The sequence below is a fragment of the Achroia grisella genome, unplaced genomic scaffold (genome assembly GCF_030625045.1).
Source record: "Achroia grisella isolate CSIRO2021 unplaced genomic scaffold, CSIRO_AGI_Agris_v1 utg152, whole genome shotgun sequence".
NCBI lineage: Eukaryota > Metazoa > Arthropoda > Insecta > Lepidoptera > Pyralidae > Achroia > Achroia grisella.
This window is the reverse complement of record NW_026712648.1, coordinates 2089753-2113038: the sequence shown is the minus strand read 5'-3', so window position 1 is coordinate 2113038 and position 23286 is coordinate 2089753.

Here is a 23286-nt window from a genome sequence, read left to right as displayed (position 1 = left end):
ACTCAATTCTAACTTGTCTTTAAAAACTGATAATTGTAATGTTGCACCAGTACGAAGGACAATTATTTATTCAGATGAATATGGTAAGGGTTTGGGCCGTTCATTATCAGAAAGTTTATCTCAACATGTTATAAATAATTGTCTACCTGGTGCTTCATTGCCTAATATTTTAAATAAGGTGGTTAATGGTAGGTATGATAAGTTAACCACATTAGTCATTGCTTTAGGCAACTGTTTAAATGTAAAAAAAAGTCATGTCATTAAACTTGTAAACTCTTTGCTTAATATTGCTGAGCTGGGCATAGGTAAAATAATTTTATGTGCATTTCCTTACTGTCATTCTCTGACTATTGAACAAAATAAGTTCATATATTATATTAATAATTTAATTTATAATATGACTTGTCGTCATAATGACTTTTTATTTTTTGATAGTAACAAATTTGTTACAAACTTTTGTATGACTGGAGATAGATTTTATCTGCCTAAAAAACAAATAAGAAATATAGCTAGTTTACTAGCTTATAATATAAATGACCCCATTATAAGTAATATAATGGGTTGCACTAATCCAATTAGTAGTATTTGTACTAATGTTAATACTAAACATTCTGAAAATATTGACATAAATATTGATTCTAGTAAGAATCCTTTTATTTACAATAATTTAAATATGACTGCAGATTTAAACTGCTGAAAAAGACAAAGGGAAAGCTATCAGAATTGAAAATTGTTCACCAGAACATACAAAGTTTTCTCGGCTGTGAATTAATTATTCAATTGTTTTTAGAAAAAAATAATATAGATGTTCTATGTTTAACTGAACATTGGCTCAAAGTGAGCAATATGATGTTAAGCTTAAACAATTATAATATTGTCAGCTGCTTTAATAGAAAAATAGTAAATAGAGGAGGTTCCATGATATTGGTGAAAAATAATATAAAAGTAAAAGAACGTAGTGATATTGGCAATCTTTCCGTTGAGTGTTGTATTGAAATTTCCTGTGTGGAACTAGAAAATTATATAGTTATGTGTGTATATAGACCTCCAAATAGTGATTATAATTTATTTGAAGAGGTAATGGAGGATATTTTAAAAAGAGTATTTAATATTAACAAAAAATTTATAGTGTGTGGTGATTTCAATGTTGACATTTTATCACATAACACCACAAAAACTAAATTAATGAGTTTATTTCAATCTTTTGACTTGAGTAATGTCTTCCACGAACCCACTCGTATCACAGCCACGTCTGCTACTTGTTTGGATAACATATTTAGCAACAGTGAATATTTAGATAAAATAATATTAAACAACCTTCCTTCTGATCACTGTGGTCAATTAGTAATTTTTCCAAATCACGTAAACAAAATTAGGAAAATTAATTTATTAAAAAGAGACTTGACTAGTTATAAGATAAATAAATTTAAAATATCAGTTCGTAGTAAATTAGATTTTTGTCCTCAATCTGATGAACCTAACAAACTTTATACAGATTTCTTCAATATTGTTTCTTACGAATATAATAAGGCTTTTAACAAAAAAACTATCAGTATTAGTAACAAAACAAAATTTTCAGAATGGGCTACAAAGGGAATTCTTAAAAGTAGAAATATATTATTTGATTTATATGATCAAAAAAAATACCGTTTCGATAGTACATTCGTAAATTATGTAAAAAGATACTCAAAAACTTTTAAAAAGGTATGTAATGTAGCAAAGTCTAATTATCTAAATAAAAAAATTAAAGAATCCAAGGATAAGATTAGGACAGTGTGGAATATTATTAATAAAGAAACTGGCAAAGTTAAAAGTCCATATAATGATTTTACGTTAAATTATAATGATAAACTAGTAACGTCCACAAAAGAAATAGTCAATATTTTTGAAAAATTTTTCGCTAGTATTCCAACTGATATTACGTCCTCTTTGGACTCTTCTCCAAGTACAGCTAAATCATTCCTTATTGACAATGTTGCTTCGTGTCCGGTTACATTTAAATTTACATTTATTGACATTGCTACAATTACGAAAACATTTAAACAATTAAATTTAAAAAATACTGAAGACCATTGGGGCATGTCTGTTAAAGTTATTAACACCGCTATAGATGTTATTGCTCCATATTTAGTAACTATCTTCAATAAATGTATTTTTGACGGTGTTTTTCCCAATTTAATGAAACATAGTAAAATAACTCCACTTTTTAAGTTAGGGGATAAAACTGAAGTAGGTAATTATAGGCCCATTTCTATCTTACCAGTACTAAGTAAAGTGTTTGAAAAAATTATGCTCAATCAGATGCTTCACCACTTTAAAATAAATAGACTGCTTCACAGTCGGCAATTTGGTTTCACGGCCGGTAAATCAACTACTGACGCTGGTGTAGCTTTAATGAAACACATTTTTGACTGTTGGGAGAGGTCACAGGATGCTATCGGTGTATTCTGTGACCTCTCAAAAGCATTTGATTGCGTTGATCATGAAACACTCTTACTCAAATTAGAACATTACGGTATTAGATATGAAGCACTATGCATGATGAAATCCTATCTAAATAATAGAATGCAAGTTGTTGAAATAAATGGTGTAAAGTCTGAGGGAACTAGTATTAAAATGGGTGTTCCTCAGGGCTCTATTCTAGGTCCTTTCTTATTTTTAGTTTACATAAACGATCTTCCTTATATGGTAGAAAAGATAGCTGACATAGTTCTGTTTGCTGATGATACTTCATTAGTATTCAAAGTCAATCGACATATTGATGATATGGACGAAGTAAACGGTTCTCTCTCTTATGTTTTAAAATGGTTTACGGCAAATAATATGCTACTAAATGCAAATAAAACTAAATGTATCAAATTTACTCTCCCCAATGTAAGGCCGGTAGATTCAAAAATCGTATTGGACAATAAATCTATTAATTTTGTTGACGATACTGTATTTCTAGGTATCACATTAGATTCCAAGTTGCAATGGGGTGCTCATATTACTAAATTGGCGAGTCGACTTAGTTCTGCCGCTTATGCGGTAAGAAGAATTAGACAATTAACAGACGTGGCAACGGCTAAACTTGTCTATTTTAGCTATTTCCATAGCATTATGTCGTATGGTATTTTGTTATGGGGCAAAGCAGCTGATATAAATACAATATTTACTTTACAAAAGAGGGCCATTCGCTCCATTTATGGTATGGGTTCCAGGGAGTCATTGCGAGAGTGTTTTAAGGAATCAAATATCCTCACCGTTGCTTCTCAATACATTTATGAAAATATCATCTATGCCAGAAGGAATATAGCCAGTTTCAAAAGAGTTAGTGATTGCACTAATAAAAGCTTACGTAACAATAACAAACTGATTTTACCTAAATGTCGTTTGGCTAAAGTTAGTAATTCGTTTTATGGCAATTGCGTAAGGTTTTACAATAAAATACCAGAGTCTGTTATAAATCTGCCAGAAAAAAGATTTAAATGTCAAATAAAACAGTTCCTTTGCAAAAAAGCTTACTATAAAATTGAAGAATTCGTTAACGATAATAATGTTTTTATAGAAAAACTTTAAATCTATAGCACTGACAATATTATCTGATTACATTAATAATGAGTGCGTAGCGACTTCTATGTTGATTATCGCATGCCTCTTACTTGTTATACTGTAATTATTTATATAAAAAAAAACATCTATTAAAAAGAGCAACACACAAGTTTCTTGCTCATTCTTCTTGTGATGAATCTGCATTCCGAATGAGTGGTAGAATCAAAATATGACTATTCAAAAGTGCTTGTAATGAGTTTATTTGAATAAAGATTATTTCTATTTCTATTTCTATTTCTATAACTTTTTATTGGCCGATTTGCTTGTTTACCAATCCCAGAAGTAGATAGTAAAATATTAGTAATCATATAAATTATTACGGATATTCTTGCTTCTCACATCTCAAAACATATCTAGACTTTTAATTGCAATTAAATTTATTAATTTAAATAATATCTATATAAAAATTGTGAATTAATTATATAAGACATGGTTAACATGTATTGAGGTATATTAATTAGTTATGTTAACGTGTTACAATTTAATAAGATTTGCAAATATCTAGGATTTAATATATACGTTAAAACTTACGTTCTCATATTTAGTATCATATTTCTCAAGACATGAATATTGAATTGAATCTTAACACTTTTCATCGCATTTTGCAAATAACAGATTAACAAATATGAGAGGATCCGCACTGCTTAATTTTACTTTCTATAAATTTCGTTATACTTTGTAGGTATCTAACATTACTTTTTTATGTGGGTAGACAGGAAATTCATTTATACCTTCAATATCAGTCGTATACTATAATTGAAACTACATACATCCCTCTTCGATCAATTCTCCGTCCAAATTAAACGAGGATCAAAATTACGAAGTCCCGAGTCGAAATTCGAACCCGTAGCGGTACCCTCATAATCGTATCCGTCAGGCAGAAGTTAGTCTTCAGCAGCTCCATAAGTACCTCTGCGGGTTTGGTATACCATCTGCATTCGCCCCCTGTAGTCCGGTGAAGCTCTAAAGGCCAGCTGCGACCAACAACTTAGAATAGTCCGGAAAAAAAAACTTACGTACTATGATGATTTCAGTAGTCTAATGGTTAAGTTCACGGGCTTACTTCCGATGGTCGCGATTTCGATTCTTCACACGATGCTAACCATTGTGTTTAAGTATGATTGATTATTATTTGTATTGGTATGGGTGTTTTCAATGTATTATTATGTATGTATTATGTATGTATTTAGAAAAAAATATATTTTTGTACCTATATCCGTTGGTTAGTACTCATAACACAAGTTCTGCTTAGTTAGAGACTAGATGGCATGTGAATATGATTATTATATGTTCCCATAAAGTAGAAACCATTGCCTCTATAATTTCACGTGTATGTTTCATGGGAACACAGTTTACAAAGCATGGTGCTGGGCGATAGAAATAAATGAGACAGAGATACACACGCAGAAGTATCTGTATCAATTGTCTTCCATTGCATAAACATCCAAACGACACAAAATCAAATATTTTAACTACATTCATTCAAAAATATCCTTTAAACCAAAGCTTATTATGATCCATTTTGACATTTAATACCCGAGTCAGGGGTATTCAGCGAACAGAAAACCGCAAATAAATTCGTACAGATCATTCGTAAATCCTGAAAAATGTTATCTGATAAATTATAAATGTGCCCAACAGGTTGATTAATGAAAGTGGTATAAAATAAAATGGACTGCCGTAATAAAAATACTTGAAGAATTATCTGTACAAATGTACGTTTGACTACTTGTTCCCGTTATATTGTTCGTCTAAAAAATGATGAATAAATGCTACGCTGCTAATACTACTACGTAACCGTTAATTAATATTTAAAAACATTATTCTAGTATATAAAGCTAAAATATACTAACTAAAAAGATGGCCTAAAGAAATCAACTGTATATAAACAGCCATCACATATAACTGAAATAGGCCTTTAAAATATCTTATTATCAAGTTAGCAAAATTATCATATTTCATTGCACATAATCAAAATAATGACTATAATAAATATAAATAAATAAACTAAAAGTTATCAAAGCAATAACAATCGTATAATCATATAATCAAAATCCAAATAATTTAATGTTGAGAAAATTTTAGAAATGCACATGTAGGTACTATTTGTTAAACACCCAATATATACATCTAATATAATAATTATTATTATAATTAATTATTGTGAATTATTAAGATACATATATAAAAATCAGCAATAATTTAGAACCAACAACTCAACAGTAGAACATACGAAAATATAGAGTGGAATTGAAAACCTTTTAAAACTCAGTTGAAACAACAAACAGGGCGCTTCGCTAATAACAAAATTATTGCTTTAAAAACCCATTTGTCCTTTCCGAAGAAGTAAAGTATCCGTTAACTTCTATAAAGCCGTCAATGAACAAGGATTTCAAATTCGCTCGAAACGTTCGTCGTAAAACGAACGTCAATTTTCCAGAATATCTGTTTGGATAGAGGAAACCCGTTATAATTTTATGAGCGATAAGCTCAACCTAGACTGCTTTACGATCCAACTTGTATCCCACATGTGGAAGCCGGCCCGAATAACATACATTGCCCAATTAAACGGAATTAAACTGCAAGTTTTTATTACAGTTTCAACTCGTTCTCAGAAAATATCATATTACAAATTAGTTGATGCGAAATCTGAATGTTTTTGTAATATGTAATAATGACAAAGTTGTCTCTTAACACCTGTTACAGCAACATGATAGTTGTTATACGAAATTTGAGAATTGTGGTTTAATTTCTCTCTTTCTTCTTTCTTTCTAATTTCTCTCTTTTACATATAGTAGTCAGCAACAGGTACAGGTACTTGCTGCTGACTACTATTTAGCTCGATTATATAATTTCATTAACCATGCAGTATGTACTATGAGAACAAAATGTTCTATTACTTCTAATAAGAACTTCGTTTGCTAAATCTTACAACTGTGTTCAGATCAGTGTATTCTGAATTTCAGTTATCAAAAATATAGTTTTAAAGTATCTTATAAATAACGATTTTTTTATATAATATACTCAGCAATGTATAGATAAACGTATATATATAACGCCTGCATCCTCGGTTGGGTGCCTCTACAAATAGCTTACAACAACGGACATAAAACATTAATTGAAAATGCTTTATGGTTCCAACATTCAAAATCGTAATACATAAAAACTTTTAGGGCTCGCGATTATGCGATATTTTTATCACTTCAATATAATAGAGGTTACATTTTTATGAAACCCGCACAATGAATGTCAGCAATAGCCATTAAAGACCACATGTGCGAGAGCACAAATCAATAGTTTTCTATATCGAAACATTCTATTGATAACTTCTTTTATTTTTTTATGTAACATGAAAGATATACAAACTGACGGCCCACCTTATGGTAAGTATCGTTTATATAAATAAACATAATCAAGACATTACCTAACAACGTAATATTATGCGTTGCCATTGCAGTAGACTAATGTCTTAATGAATAATAATGGAATGGTGCATCTGCTTACGTTAACGATTTAGCTAGAAAGCCACCAGTGGAGGATGATAAGATGGTCAGGCCAATTAGACCATAATGGTAAATTCTCCAGGAATTTATCATAGCGAACACTGCGGGTAGGTCAACCTAGCATTGGTCTTCATGAGTCCAAATTAATAAAAATACCGTTCTCCCTGTAGACTAATTTGCAAACCTGTAATTTCCCTGTCATATTAAACCCTCGAAGCCAAAACACAGTTTACCATGCAAGCTATTTGGCAGCTGAAATAGGTGAGACAGAGTCTACTTTCTACAGAGTCAACCTCGGTAACTTTACACTAATATTTGAGCATGAATAACGACTGGATTAACTGTCGGATGGGTAGTCGACAAATATAGGTACAGATAGAAAGCGTCGGTATTGCTATCCTTTTCGTTCAAATTCATTCTTTAATATTTCTTTCTATATAAAACTCGCTTTACTCATGAAAATTACACAATTTTCTAAATTAAACAATTTGTTTAAAATATAATAGTCCTTTTGACAAAAGATTCTATAGTATAAAAAATAATTATAAAAAAAACTGTAACACCTTTTGTAAAAATGTAACATAATTTACTATTCTCATTTTGAATCTGTTTCGTGAAATGTTAAAATGGGAACATTTTCCTTGTTATTTGTTCTTATTACGTAATAATAAAACACGCTGAAATGAGAAGCGCCCGCCTGTCTCCGAACGTGCACCATACCCCGATGTACAGTCCACATGCTTAAGTAGAAAAAAGTAAACTGTCAAGTACGTAATATTTAATTACTAATATCTTATTATATATTATAAACGTGAAAGTTTGTGAGTATGGATGGATGTTTGTTACTCTTTCACGCAAAACCTACTGAACGAATTTTGTTAAAGTTTTACAGAAATATAGCTTATATATCAAAATAACATAAAGGCTATAAATTTCACTCGGGTGAAACCGCGAGCACAGCTAGCTATGCATAATTTTAAATATAGTTCTATTTCTGGGTACTTCAAATTCAAAATTTAGTATTTGTCAAAACGAACTAAATGCAACACTAAACTCATGGGCTAAATAGGACGAGTTGTAAGAAGCGATTTTGATGACTTCATAGACAGTCTCGGGCCTCGTGTTTAGCTAAATTAGGACCGATTTTTCATAGTGCTGAGCCGATATTGCATCTCATTTTAGTATCGTGTATAGGCTACTTAATGCTGTGTCTACAATGATAATATTTTTTATTAGTGGCAATGTTATGTAAATAATAATTCTCTAACAAGTTATTATTTAATAAAAAGTTGAATTTAATTACTATTTCCAAAAGGCATTTGGAAATAGAATATTTATGTACAATAATAATATTAAACCATCCTCGAAATACGTTGCAAATAAATAAATAAAAGTGTACACTAAATGTATCCAAAGGAGTGTATCTTGTCCCTAAGTACATACATTTCCAAGATCGAATACGTTGTGACATCATTTCACCCTTTTTGATCGTTGACTGTACCAGAGCACGGTTAATACCAGCTATATTTTATAGAAACCTGTTTTTAATAAACGTAACAGATAATTTTGTTTAATATAGCGTTACATTAACTCTCAGATCGAGATCGAAACCCAATTAATCAATATTACAATTCAACCAATTAACTGCAGATCAGTATTGATTGACGTGTCCCTTTCCATTGTACTATCTCTGATGATCTGTTTCATAATTTATAATTGCATTTGGAAGTCACCCGTATTATGTTGCAGTTTGACCATGTCCGTATTGTTAAATTATTTTGCGCACTTGATGTATTTTATATTAGTGACGCTATAAGTGGGGTTGCCACTCGTACTTTATAATAAACAATTGTACGTTATTTCAGATAGTTGTACTCTATACTTTATGTGAATAATAAAGTACACGAAAAGACTTTATTTCACATGAATTGATTTCCTTGGAATTTTGAAAAGTTTAGTCGTACGTTGTATATCTTTTCATTAAACAAAATTTATCGATTGGTGCTAACCGAACCAATATTATTCATTATTTATTTTAATTTAAATATAGACTATATGTACTAGATGCTGTGCAATTATTTAGTAGAGATACTAATTCGATACAAACTGCAATAAGCAATAAAAATATGTTTTTAAATATCATAATAAAGAAAAATAAATTGTACTTTATTTTGATACTATGTACTTTTTTTCTTACCTGTAATAACCAATGTACTTTAACTGTAAAAAAGGTGGCAACCCTAGCCGTGAGATGTTCAAGAAAAATGTGTATATAATTTTACAAGAAACAAAACAATATCGCAGGACAAATTAAAGTAAATAATAATGATGTTCCATATTTAAAAAGTATGTTTTCAATATATACATAATAGCTATTTTAACTGCAAACATCTAGAAAATTATGGAACAATGTTCTATATATTTTATACCTACTCCATTCCCGAGTGATTAATTGACCGGGATAAAAATGATCCTATGTCTACATCAAGTACTACGGGTTTTTTTTTTTATAATTACATTACTGGTCTGCTTTGTTACGTTTATATTACAATATATAGCTTATATTTCAATGAAATGATGTACCTTTCAAACAGTGAAAGAAATTCTTTCACTGTTTGAAAATCTGTACTTTAGTTCCGGTGTTTACTTTCATCGTAACAATATCCGCTCTATCTCTTTCTTTATAGTATTAGTGTAGTTTTGGATTACTCTGAGATATTGTCTAAACTAATTATATATATATATTTATAAGTATCGTACAATTTTTGACAACTATTAGCTATGTGTCCACCACAAAAGATAGTAATATAACTTTTAACAAAAACTTTGTTCTTATAAAAAGGTTGCTCTATCGATAAAATCAATATCTTACAGACAATTAAAGTATATCCTATATCCTTCTCCATATCAAACATAACAGCTGACTATAATTATTCAAGCAGTTAAAACGCAAAAAGTTAATAAATTAACATACTTTCACTTTTATAAATATAATAATATGGAAAATAATGTTATTCGTTGTATTACGGCGGGACTCTTGTTATTTTTTATATAACCCATTGTATGTGATTCATGAATATTACCTGTGGACAAGGCTAACGTTCGAATATAAAATCCAAAACGCACCATTTCCACCGGTAACCATCCGACTGCAATAACCAGCGACATTAATAGTATGCTCCCTTCTGATATAAACTACTACAAATGTCAGAATTTTTGTTTATTGTATAAGATATCTTAAAAATGGGTATTTCATTATAATTTCGCTAGATAATATGTCAAGATCTTAGTTAATACGATCACTACTACTACTAAGTCATTTTTAATAAATAAAATATTTACTGGTATGAATGAGTTCCGCGTCCCATAAATTTTTTATTCAAATAGAGCTTAAGAAGGAGCTCGCAAAATCGCGTCAATTACACAAATTACTGCTTGTCAAAAGAGAGATGTATTTTTTATTGCTAAGAGAGATTATTATTTTATTAAAAGTAATCAAAAACATCCTAATACATTTTTTATTACCTCACTTCTTTATTTTAACATAACTCTTTGCCGTTAAACATTATAGACAATTTATTTATTACATATAATTTTTATATATATCCCATAAAAAATGGGGAGATATAAATAACTCACACATTTATACATGTGTGGCTTCACTTTTATTATAAGTAGTGTCTTACCCTGTTATAGGACAACTCGTATTAGCTGTGTTGAAACGATGAGTCCGATTAGACCAAGTCGTATATTTTGAGTGGTAGTATCTGTCTAACAGTTTAGTACGTATTATCGATGTATTCACAAAAAATACCCATTTAAATATTTCTACCAGCAGTTTAGTAATCATAGTATAAGTTCTGCTTAGTTTAATTTTATTATTAGTTCTGTGTATTACTATACATAATCGTTTATATCGTAAAGCATTTCTCGTAATTCGAAACAAAAGTATGAACTGACATATTCGCGTAATTAAATGCGATGCGGTGAACTGTTACTTTAGTACGTAATATTATCTTATCTGGGTTTAGCATACTAACTTAAAAAGTTAGATAAAGAGAAAAGCACATGTTACTGTCTACACGATAAGTTCCATAGTTTACACTTCCCCAATTTATCCCAAGCAAAAAATTCGATATCGGGTTGAATACTTCAATCATGGCAGCATTCTCCTCTATGAATATTTTCTGTAGGAAACATACTTGAGAATAAGCAGATCATATGTAACATTCGAGTGTTACACAATTTACATTGGCGGAGCAAAAGTAATATTTGAGTTGGAGTAAACGCTTTATTTTTTTCAACTCTTTCGGAATATAAACAGCGTAATATTCGACTACTGAATAATATATTAGACAGGCTAATACATATTTAAAATATAGATATTTAAATTCTTAAATCTACATTTAAATTGAAAAAATTAGATTGTGATTCGCAATCACTATCTACAGTACTTCCACAAATCCGAACAGACATAACTATCACACACTTAATATATATACAGAATATTTTGAAATAATTATAAAAAAATATTACCATTTACCATTGTCAATCTGAAAAACTAAGATGTTATGCTCCGGTTCTCTGTAATTTCCCTTATCTCCTTCCAAACAAAATACATCTTACAAAGTAAACTGCTGCGCGGCTAAAATACTGTAGATGAGAAAGAGGTGCCCACGTTGACGACTTTGTATATAGTCTGCTTCGTAAAGTAAATGGCAATATTACGGTTCATGTATTGTGCCAAACTACCCCAGCGACGATCTATTTACGTATGGCTATAGCTGTAATAATTTAAATACTAATGGGAAAATACCACATTAATTATATTATTGGTATGAACTTAGATACCATTTTTTTATGAAAATCAAACACACCATTACATTCCATGTTAAAAGGACATTACTTCCGAATATTCACCATATATAACTGAATCAAATTACGATTTATTGACTACTAATTACTAAATGTATCTATAAAAACACGAGTTTAATTTTTTATTTACAATTATTCTAACCTATTTTTACTATACCTTCAAATGTTTGAAGACATATTTGAATAACTTTCAACGCACATTTAAAGACATGTTGCAAACAAAAGTGTCTATGTTCACGCCAATTTTCTTACGAGGTAGATCGAGTACAACAGTTTTCAATTCATGCAAAACTGTTGCATCGACTAATATGATTCATGTACGCAAGGGGCATACACGGTAGTTCCAGATATTCTTTGACTCCTACTTGAGATCCCAAATGATGTATCTTATTTTAATATATTTTGGCTTCGCTGTGTATATAAATATTCACTTTCGTATTGTTGACATATCAAACCGTAACGTTATCATGTGATACCCGTGATACATTTTATTCGTTATCATTGCCACCTATCCTGTAATTTCAATGCCTGACCGCGCCAAAACATAGTATACAAAATAAGCCGTTTAACTGCTAATTCAACATATTGGAGTATGGATATGTATATGTCTATATTAAACAAAGTTCAATCCCTAAGGTGCTATTCTAAAGGATTTATACGTACATAAACATTATACATTCCTTTTTTTCATGTAAAATACAAAATTCCCAAGAGTATGTCTAAATGTATTATACATACATATATTATGTATTTCGGAAATAGTCATTTAATCCGCCCACGCGAAGCCATGACATTTTATTAATATATATATTTAGAATGGCTACACACAATAACAATGAATTTGTTTATAATAATATCATGTTACTAAAGTTCCTTTCCAGAGAAGAAAGTTTAAAATAAATCACTTACCATCAGGCGAGCCGACAGCTTGTATGCCATTACAATTACATAAAAATAAACTATGTAAATCACAGATAGGAAAACATGTACTTACTAAAAAGGACATATAAACCAATAATAAATAAGCAACCACATCAATTACCGGACCCAAAAATTTTTAATCTTAAAATTGTCTAAAAAAACTGCGTATCGAACAATAATTGAGCCTTTTTACTAAAATCATAAACAGTACAATAATATGCACCAAGCCTATAATAGCTAGTAGCTAATATACACATAAAAATCGAGCATTTAGGCAGCTGACGAGAGAATTATCGGCGAAGTGGTATAAAGTCGACATATACTCTCGTATCTGACACTATTACATAAATATATGACAAACTGCTTTCTAGTTATTTTTATACTTGTTTGTATATCGTGAGAAAAATATTACATTTATTATCTGTTCGACCTGTTTTTTTCCTAAGCAATCAACAATTATGATCGAGCCCAGCTGTTTGATTACATTTATGTTTCGTTGCGTTCATCTCATTTACTTATAAGCTTCCCTTCATAATTTGTATATTTGCTTATAACATGACACATCAAAGTCTCCCCCCTAGAGGATTGGCTTTTTGAAGCATCGGATTATGATTGACATGGGTTATTTGACTCGTTTACGTGAATTAGTCTGTTCTTAGCGAAACATGGTCTGGACAATCCACATATCTCATACACATACGTAAACCATATTATCAGCAATAATAGACTAAAGCCTCTAAGCTCCTTCCGTGGGGTTATAACTACACCTAATACATTTTATGTTTTTTTTAGTAATCTAGCATGAAAATGAAATTGTATAATTATTAATTTAGCAAGGTTACGAGGATCCAAAGGTCTCTACTGGTTCCGAGTAGTATTAAAATCAAGTAAAATAAATATCTTACTAATTCCGAGATATTTGCCTTTTTATGGACATTGATAGAAATAAAAAGTAACATATAAAGAATGTCCTAAAAGCCGACAATAAACCGGAAGCGAGAAATAGAATAGGTAAAAAAACGATTATATAGCCTGCTACTTCACCTGATTTTTATACTGAGGAACCATCAAAAAGAATGTGCACCGTTGGTAAGATTTGAGGTACAAAGATACAATTTTAACACATAGACAGATTTCTCATTAATTTTATCCAAAATCCAAAAAAATCACCTTCAAATTAATAACCAGTGCCATTTTAGTTCTCGAGATTCACCAAATAGTTTTTTAATGTACAAATACTACAACTAATATTAGACTCATTACTAATATTAAATGTTTTTATGTGACTGGAATGCAAACAAGCTGATGTGCCACCTGATAGTAAGTGGTAGCCGTCACCAATGTACATGACTAACTACGGACATCACGTTATGTGACGTCCGCGATACGATTTAAAAAGTGATTTAAGCCATTCTATACTATTAAGATGTAGTGTCTCTTACCCTATAATTTGTATGGGTTATTTTATCTTTCATCCGAAATACAGGGTAGCAGAGGCAGCCACGGATACGATTTTTTAAAAGTCTACGTCGATAAATTCGTTTATATAGACATATTTCTGAATTGAACGAGTATTGTAATAAAGTATCATATTAAAAGTTTCCCAGCGGCATCACTCGTGCGGAACCCGCTTTCGCGTTCCGGGAAGAATTTCAAATAACTCTTGCTTATTAGTTATCTAATACATAACATGAGTGAAATATCAAACAGACAGTATATTCATGAAATCGCTTCTGATCTCATCGATTATTATTGAAATTGTAACGTTTCACACCCCTTTTTGCGAGTTCGTGTATGTTAATAAAAATTCCTAACTCCGAAACGATGTGGAATAAATATACATAATAAATTACATAACTTATCAGCATCGGCATCTGCAATTAATGACTAACAGGTAGTCTGTCAAGTTAAAATAAGTAGATCACTGACTTGAAAACAACTCACTGACAACTAATAAAAAAATCGATTATCTTAGCAAGTTACCCAATATCTCGATTCGAATATTTTACGTTCATTTGTAGAATCATTAACTTTAATATTAATTTTATATGTGTTTATTTTATGATAGTTTTATCGATAGGTATCGTTGAAACAGATAGACATCAAATACATTTTTAGTATATATATGTATGTATAGATTTTGTACAGAATTTGGAACATGGTCCTTTGTTATAATTTAAGTCATTAAATACTCCAAATATGGATATAGATATTGTTACGTAAACCTTTACTTAATTGTTTCTAGATTTGGTAGGGTATTTTGTGTGCAATTTAGAATATGACCTAGATCGCCCACGTTCATTGTTTTTTTTATAATTGGGCTGTTACTATGAAATTTTCAAATCTAATGTCATTCCATCTGTTTCTGCTATCTTTCATCATCTATTTCTGACAGTTTTATGTAATCTTTGATTTAATTATTGTTGAAATGGCATATACATACTGCATGCAGGCAATGGCAGGCATATTTTTAATCGATCAAACGTCGTCGAAAATCACGAGCATATCAAAACATAATTCCAACTGCATGTGACGTGAAACACCAAGGCTTTAATTACGTGATACTCATAAATATATATTAAGTGTAGGTTTTAAACTTTTAAGATTGAATATGTATATTCTTCTCCAACTTGACATTAATTTAACAACTTAATACGTAACAGCTATAAAATGATAGTATAAAATTAGATGCAGAAGAATAAATGACTTTGCAATTACTTTACAAGTTCTATTTCGATATCCAATAGATAATTAATAAATATTTAAATAAAGTAAAAGCAGATCTTGAAACCAAACTTATATGCATGCGATATGCAATCATCATAACTGTGTCATCATAAATATGGGGAAGACAAATTAAATCAAAATATAAGATGCGTTTATTACTAATAAGTAATAAACGCATCTTATGTTTTGATTCCCATAACAATATCCTAGCTCTGTCATGAGACCAATTCATAGTTACCATAATATTGTATTGCAAGAGGACTTAGATACTTGCATACGTCTTGATATAAATAATATAATTGTGTAAAAGCCTTATAATGAAAGGGTATTTAAAATTAAAAGGTGAAAAGAGGCTACTCGAAAGGCTACAGTTTCCTCCTAATTCGCTATAAATATGAAAGAAGTTTTAGATTATACGAATACCTAATGGGTTGTATAATAAAGTGCGTATAAACCCAATAGCGACTAAAATTTATATGCAAATTCAAGCATAAAACGAAGCCAGTCAAACATTCGAAATATTGACAACGCGGGAAATTTGAGTCGGCGATGTGTTAAATTAAATACTTTTTTGGTCATATACGAGTATCTACATACATCGCATCTTCATAGACAATTTGCATAGATCGATTTTGCTATTCAGTAGTATTAGAAATGCTATATATATGAATAATGAAATATCTTTCTTTTTACGTATTTCTAGGATTTCTTAAGAAGTGAGTAGGAGGTCAAAGTGTAAATACATTTGTGTAAGATAAATCTTGAAAAGCCCCATATGTTATATAGTCCCCTTTAGTCGCCAGCTTCACCGAACAAGGGCCATGTGACGCCTCATGTACTTTACATATTATAATTATTATGACCCCTACTACTGTTCGGGGGGATGGAAATTGTTAGTAATGTGAATTAATAACCCCATTGTTAACAATGTACCATGTCACGTTGGCCTCCACGCGGTTCCTCCTGGGCACCATCGTTATATATTCCTGCTGAATTTGTCATATTAGGCTAACTGACTAACATCATGCCCATCTTATCATCCTCCACTGGCTCCGCCAGCGTAACCCTTTAGCGCAGGCAAAAGAACCATTCCATTATCATCCATTATAAGAAAATAATAAAAAGAACAGTAGTAGACTGTTCATGCACTAATGACATACAAGAAATACTAGCATTAGTCTACAGCAAAATAAATAAATTTACAATGTTATCCATCCTCTAAAGCTTTCGACATAAATTTTATATGCAGAATTAAAATTTAGTCGGTGTCAATTAGTTGCTGAAGCACCTAATTTATGGGCAAGTAGGTATTAAAAGTAGCAGTGGACACGCAAAAGTGTATACGGTTGCGAGATCTAATATCCATATCTGTGAATACGACCCATGTCACAGTTAAGTGACGTAATGAAATTGTAAAGTGCTATAGTCCTATAGGCACCGTTGTCTGCCTTCGTTCACAAATGATAGAATCAGAGACAGGAACAGAATCTAGTTTCTAATGAAGTAGATATATACTATAATCAGCCATTATGAATATTTTGTAGACTTCATGAAACTACGACCACAAATTTGATTATAAAACGTAGGATAACCTCAGTCGACGTTTTATATATAATATTATTTCAGTGTTAAAGTAATAAAAAATATCAATATTAATGTTAAATTATCGTATTTTTTAGACATGTAAAAATTCTCTAGAATATATAATAAATCTATATTTAGGACCACTAAAGTATTTTATTTCGTGTACACACTTGTCGAATCATTCGTATATCCATTCATCCATTCACTTTACTTTTACCTTGTTATCTTCTTTTAACCTTTAAGAATTCTTTTTCAAAAATTTCTTTAACTCCAAATTAAAGTAATGGATTTATAGTACCAAGGTATGTATTTCAAAAGATAAAGTATAAAAAGCGAATAATACTAATAAGTATGGAAAAAAACATTTCTTTTCTAAAAATTTATGTACATTTTCTCCACGCAGTATCAGTACTGCTATAATTTCTTCAATATTAAATTAGCAATAACAAATTGTTTGTGATTTTAAGACGCTACATAGTTACATCATCATTCATGATTATATAACTTGTATAAATTTACTTATATTTGCATTACATCAATTTAAATTATTGGATTCTAGTCATCATCATAGTCTTACCTATTCCATTATTTGGGGTCGGTGTAAAATTTCTGTGATGATCCTCTGATTTCATCATTTTACAATAACTATTTTACAATATATAGATCTTTATCCCAAAACATACATATTTATACAACTAATCTATTTAGCAGAAAGTATCAAATATAAGGAAAGGTAGTGGTATATTTAAATATTACATATATTAAGAATGGATTATGGATGAACCTGAACGCCTATGTTAACGGTATATGCGGGCATAACACCAGTGTCACCAGCTCAGTCAGCTCATCTGACAATTTAACAGAAATTAAGAAGAATAATTTTCGGGAGGAGGGGCAAGTGGAAATCCATCTAACATAGCATTGCTGCAATGGAATCACAAATTTCTAATAATGTCCATTATTAATAATCCCCTCCGCCCAAATTATTATCAGAGGTGAAGATTATGAGCGAAATATTCCATTAGACTGTCTTTCACCAGCAACTGTGTCTTTAATAAATTTAAATAATGTCCTGGGGGTAATTTATTTCAATTTCGTTTTCAATTACATATGTTTCTCTTGGAGTAAATGATTACTATATGAAAAATTATTTCATTTTATTTCTTAGAATAAATGTGTCGGTAGGTAACCAATATTCAAAATTTATAAATATGTGACTGTTGAAGTGTGATGGCTTGACAAACAAACAGAATTGACAATAATATAATGAAGGACATTTGATTGTTTTTTAGATGGCTATTATAAATTTTTGTCTTTTAAAAATTATTGCTTCCTACAAAATATACCTACTTGTAAAAAACATACGATTCTAGATTTTTCCACATAAAAACACTTGTATTCGGTCACTAGTCAAACAACTTCGAATTCGTGAATACATTGCATAATCTAGATCAATTTTCATAACGCATAAAGTGATTTAAAATAACCATCCAATTTAGATTAATAATCATTTTATGTCCATGTGATTACTCAGTTACAATTTGTAAATTTTGTAAGTCTCTTCCTTCTTATACTATTATACTACACTCATCTAGGCAATCATCAGATCAGATAGGTTTACAATCTAAATTCAACATATCTATGGGAAGCCACACTAACCATATAAAAGTGAAAGTATGTCTGTCTGTTAACTTTTTTATGAATAAATGGTTGAACTGATGATATTTGACTTGATATTTAACATGCAATGTATCACGATAACGAACATGGGATATTTTTTTATCTCAAAAATACTCGAAGGCATTTGCCCTTATATGGTATTACAGTGAGTTCATTTTACATGAGTAATTTAGTTATCTATTTTAGTCACATTTCTGCTATATCTAATATTTAATCCGTTAAGTATTTATATATACAACATTATATATATAACAATTTTTTTTTCTATTATATTTAATTCTAATTAATTTAATTTCTCATATTAACACAAATAATTAAATTTTAAGTAGTTTTTATTTAAATACTTTTTTTTTTAATTACAAATATATGAAAAAACGAAAATATTTATTTAGAAAACACATACCTAATAAAAACCGGGATATATTTTTAACCATTTGTTTAAAAACAGTTAAGAATATTATGGTTTTACCCGTTCATCTCTTATATATACTTAGAAAATGTTTACGAGTGTATTTTTAATACCTGCTATTATATACCATGCATTCTATGTGTGCACTTACAACAAAAAAAAGTATCAATGTATTTATATCAGTTGTCTAGTCTATAACACAAGCTCTGCTTAACATGGGACTAGATGGCGCTGTGTGAATTGTTCAAGAGTATTTTTATTATATTCCATACAAATAATTTCTAAAGAAATCAACATAAACTCTAAAATGAATAGAATATATCATCTAAAATTGCGATGCGCTTGAAAATAATTACGAGACAAAATTTACTTTAATCACCACATCATTACCGCGGATGCTCGAAATATTAACTCGGTACGACGATGCCACATAACTTGGTATTTCGCAAAAGGGTCACATGACAAAAATAACACGAGCAGAATTACTACAACAACAGTAAAACTTGTTTTTGTAACGTCACTGTGACAAAAATATTATATTATCTACTGTTGGATTACGAATCCGTATATAGAATAAATAAAATAGACAGTGGACTGTATATTTTAAAAAGAATATAATTATTCGAAAAGGAAGGAAAAACACGATTTCAACCGGGAAGAACGTCTTCGACACTCCGAACACCCCAAAGTAAGCAATGTAACACCCAACTTACTTTTACACTTACTCCGGAACGTCCCGATGTGTAGTACTGATTAGTGGCCACGCACTCTAGATTGTATATTTTTATAAAAACAATTATATTATAATAATTAAACCAATAATTTTCTTGTTTAATATAATGAAAAATAAGGAGCTTCCTTTTTATTCCCGATCTTATTTTCAATGGTTTTTTTATTGTATATTCGAAATTTAAGTGGCCACATGTTTTTATTTGTGCCCAGTATAACCAAGCGCCCTTTACTTCACTAAGCCAGCCCATGATAGAACCTGCTTAGACTAAGGAAGTTCGGAATACGAAATACTATATCATCATCATCATCATCATCATCATCTGCTTCTTCCTTATCCCATTTATTTGGGGTCGGCGTAATATGTTTTTCTCTTCCATTCATCTCTGTTCGCAGTCATTCCGTTATTTACTCCCTTTCTCACCATATCATCTTTCACACAGTCCAACCATCCACGGAATACTATATAATAGTAGAATATTAACGACATGAAAGAAAATCTCTTACAAAAATGAATGACCTACAAAAAGTTATATTAGGGAAACAAAGTAAATTATTCGGATATTGAGAAACTTAAATGTTAACTGTTTTTTTTTAATATAAGATACTAATACTAATATTTAAAATTTACTAATATCTAATAGTACTCTTAAAATTAAGAAGTACATTAAACATATACTTTTAAATAGAACGATAATAAAATTTAAATAATAGCATATACCCGATATACGAATTATTATATAATTGATAATTTACAATTTAGTCAACTAGATCGATATAACTTATGCATAACAAACTTGTCTAGTGTGTAGCAATTTTATGAGCATCGATGACCTTGTTTTAAAAGGAAATCAGATTATGAAATGATAACATCACACACCTGTTGCTGGAGAAAATTGGACGTCTTTTGAGAAAACAAACAAATAACTAATCTAATGACAACTTGTCTAATAATAACTTATTTAAATTTATTATATCGTTCATTTTATTCTCCTTAATATGTATATAAAAAATACAATCAATCTCCTTAATATACTACAAAGAATCTCCTTAATATTTTATAAAAATTACTTATTTATGTATCAGATAACATATCTCGGTCATTCTGACATTTTTATGCAGTTTTGTTTGAATTAGTAAATGTTAGTTGTCAAAACTTTAAAATGATAAATTGGTATGAAAACGTATGAGAAATTAGAGTGAGAAAGTAGATCGTATTTCAAATATCCCAGCGAAATGTGGGTTTGTCATGTATTTACCTCAACCAACAGTTGGCAATGCCCCTAAGACAACAATCACTACGTTATCAATCATACACAATCTGCATGCAATAAATATATGAGAAAGATCGTTTTAGTAGAGGAACAAAATGTTAATTGTCGCCAACTATCGTAAGGAAATTAATTGAAAGCTCCACTGTGTGGTAAGGAGTCATCGACACTATCTTTTCCACACTTTCTGAAATGAATGGTAATCAGCAGCTTTCCCAGGCCAGAATACAGATAGGAAGCAATGTTGGCTAGAAAGAATAAAAAAACATTTTGAGTAACCATAAAGCCTCTGTAAAAAAAGACAATATTATGTAATAAGTACTATTAATAATACATATTATATAATATTCTTTGAAAATAGGTATTACCTAAAACATAATTTATTTTTAAAAGTAATTAAACGAAATAGATTCTAAGTTCACTACTATTTTATAAACCTACAAAAATGGTGGACATACCCTAATTCACATTAACCGCTCATAATTATAACAGTAGCGACAGTGGTTATTATTTTAAATACATCGTAAATTATCGTGTCACTAGTCTACTGATCCGGTTGTGGATGGGCAAGTTATTAAGCGTAAATCTTATGAAATCTGTGAGATTAGAGCATGACAACATTAAAGACGTGCTAGAACTATATGTAGGTACCTACCGCAAAATAAAACTATGTATAATTTCGTAACTACCGATATAGTGTTATGTCATACATTTTTATGCAAAAGACAGAACGACAGCAAGTAAATTTAAATGTAGTATATATTTTATAACTGTTACTTATATCATTTGCTTCGTTAGATAATATTTCTTTGCTGTATCCTTTTCAATTTGGACAACAAATAATCGATAATCTACGCAATTAAGATCTAATTTCGCTAGAAATTACATTACATTTGCATAGATATAAAATTACGTGTTATTGCAGGTAAATGAATACGATTTCGATAATATTGGGTATCTCACTGAAAATTCTATAATGCAACTATACAATTGGCTGGCCAATATACCTTTTCGGGTACATTAGATTTAACATATTTATAATATAAGTGGAAATATTTTTTTTTTGCATTTGCAAGCAAAATTCTATCACCTAGTACTAACTAAAGGATAATGTTCATTGTTACTTTGAAGTAATAAAAACCTGATTTACCACTTGTCAAAACAAGTGAACTGTAAATCAGCTGTAGGTCTAAGTGATGGAAGCAATTTTTAAGACTTGCTCATTTAGCACCAACATTTTTATAACTACATATGTACGGTTATTTAGTGACTTTACTAGCTATTCATTTCTTGAGATAATTGTTTCGACTTCATCTGGAAGTCTTCTTTAAGTTAAGTACATTAGTCACAGCGTCTCACCTCTCAACGCCTATTTTTTTATAATTAGCCTACTAATTGTAAAAAAAACTAATGCAATTGACCTTTACAGCTTCACCCGAAGAAAAGGGGTCCAGTGCAAAAGGTACTCCAAATCCACAAAAAGAGTTATGAAGCGTCTGAAAACAAACTCCTACCGTTTTGTTCCAATACCACTCATATTTGAGAAAACTACTAGGGGTTCGAACGTCGTAATTTGAATACCCATTAAAAAAACATTCGATCAGAGAGCAAACTATATATAAGTAATTGTTGACTTCTAGTCTGAAAAATAAATACAAGATTTATCCATAAAACAAAGATTTTTTCCAATTCCAACATGTTATTGACCACTCCGCTTACCAAAATATATTTATGAAGTTGTCTTTTCTTACTTATGAAGTATGAATGAATAGAGCAGAATAATCATTACTTTTGTTAATGTGACATTTTAAGGAAAAAGGGCATTGAACATCATTCGGACAGATTGACGTACAACTGTGTTATCTTCTTAAGATTGGGTTTTCTTTATGAAAAATTATGAAAAAAATATTGGTTACTTGATTCTATTAAAGAATTTCAGGTTCGTATTCATATTTTATAGATATATATTTATTTATATAATCTATAAAATGGCATA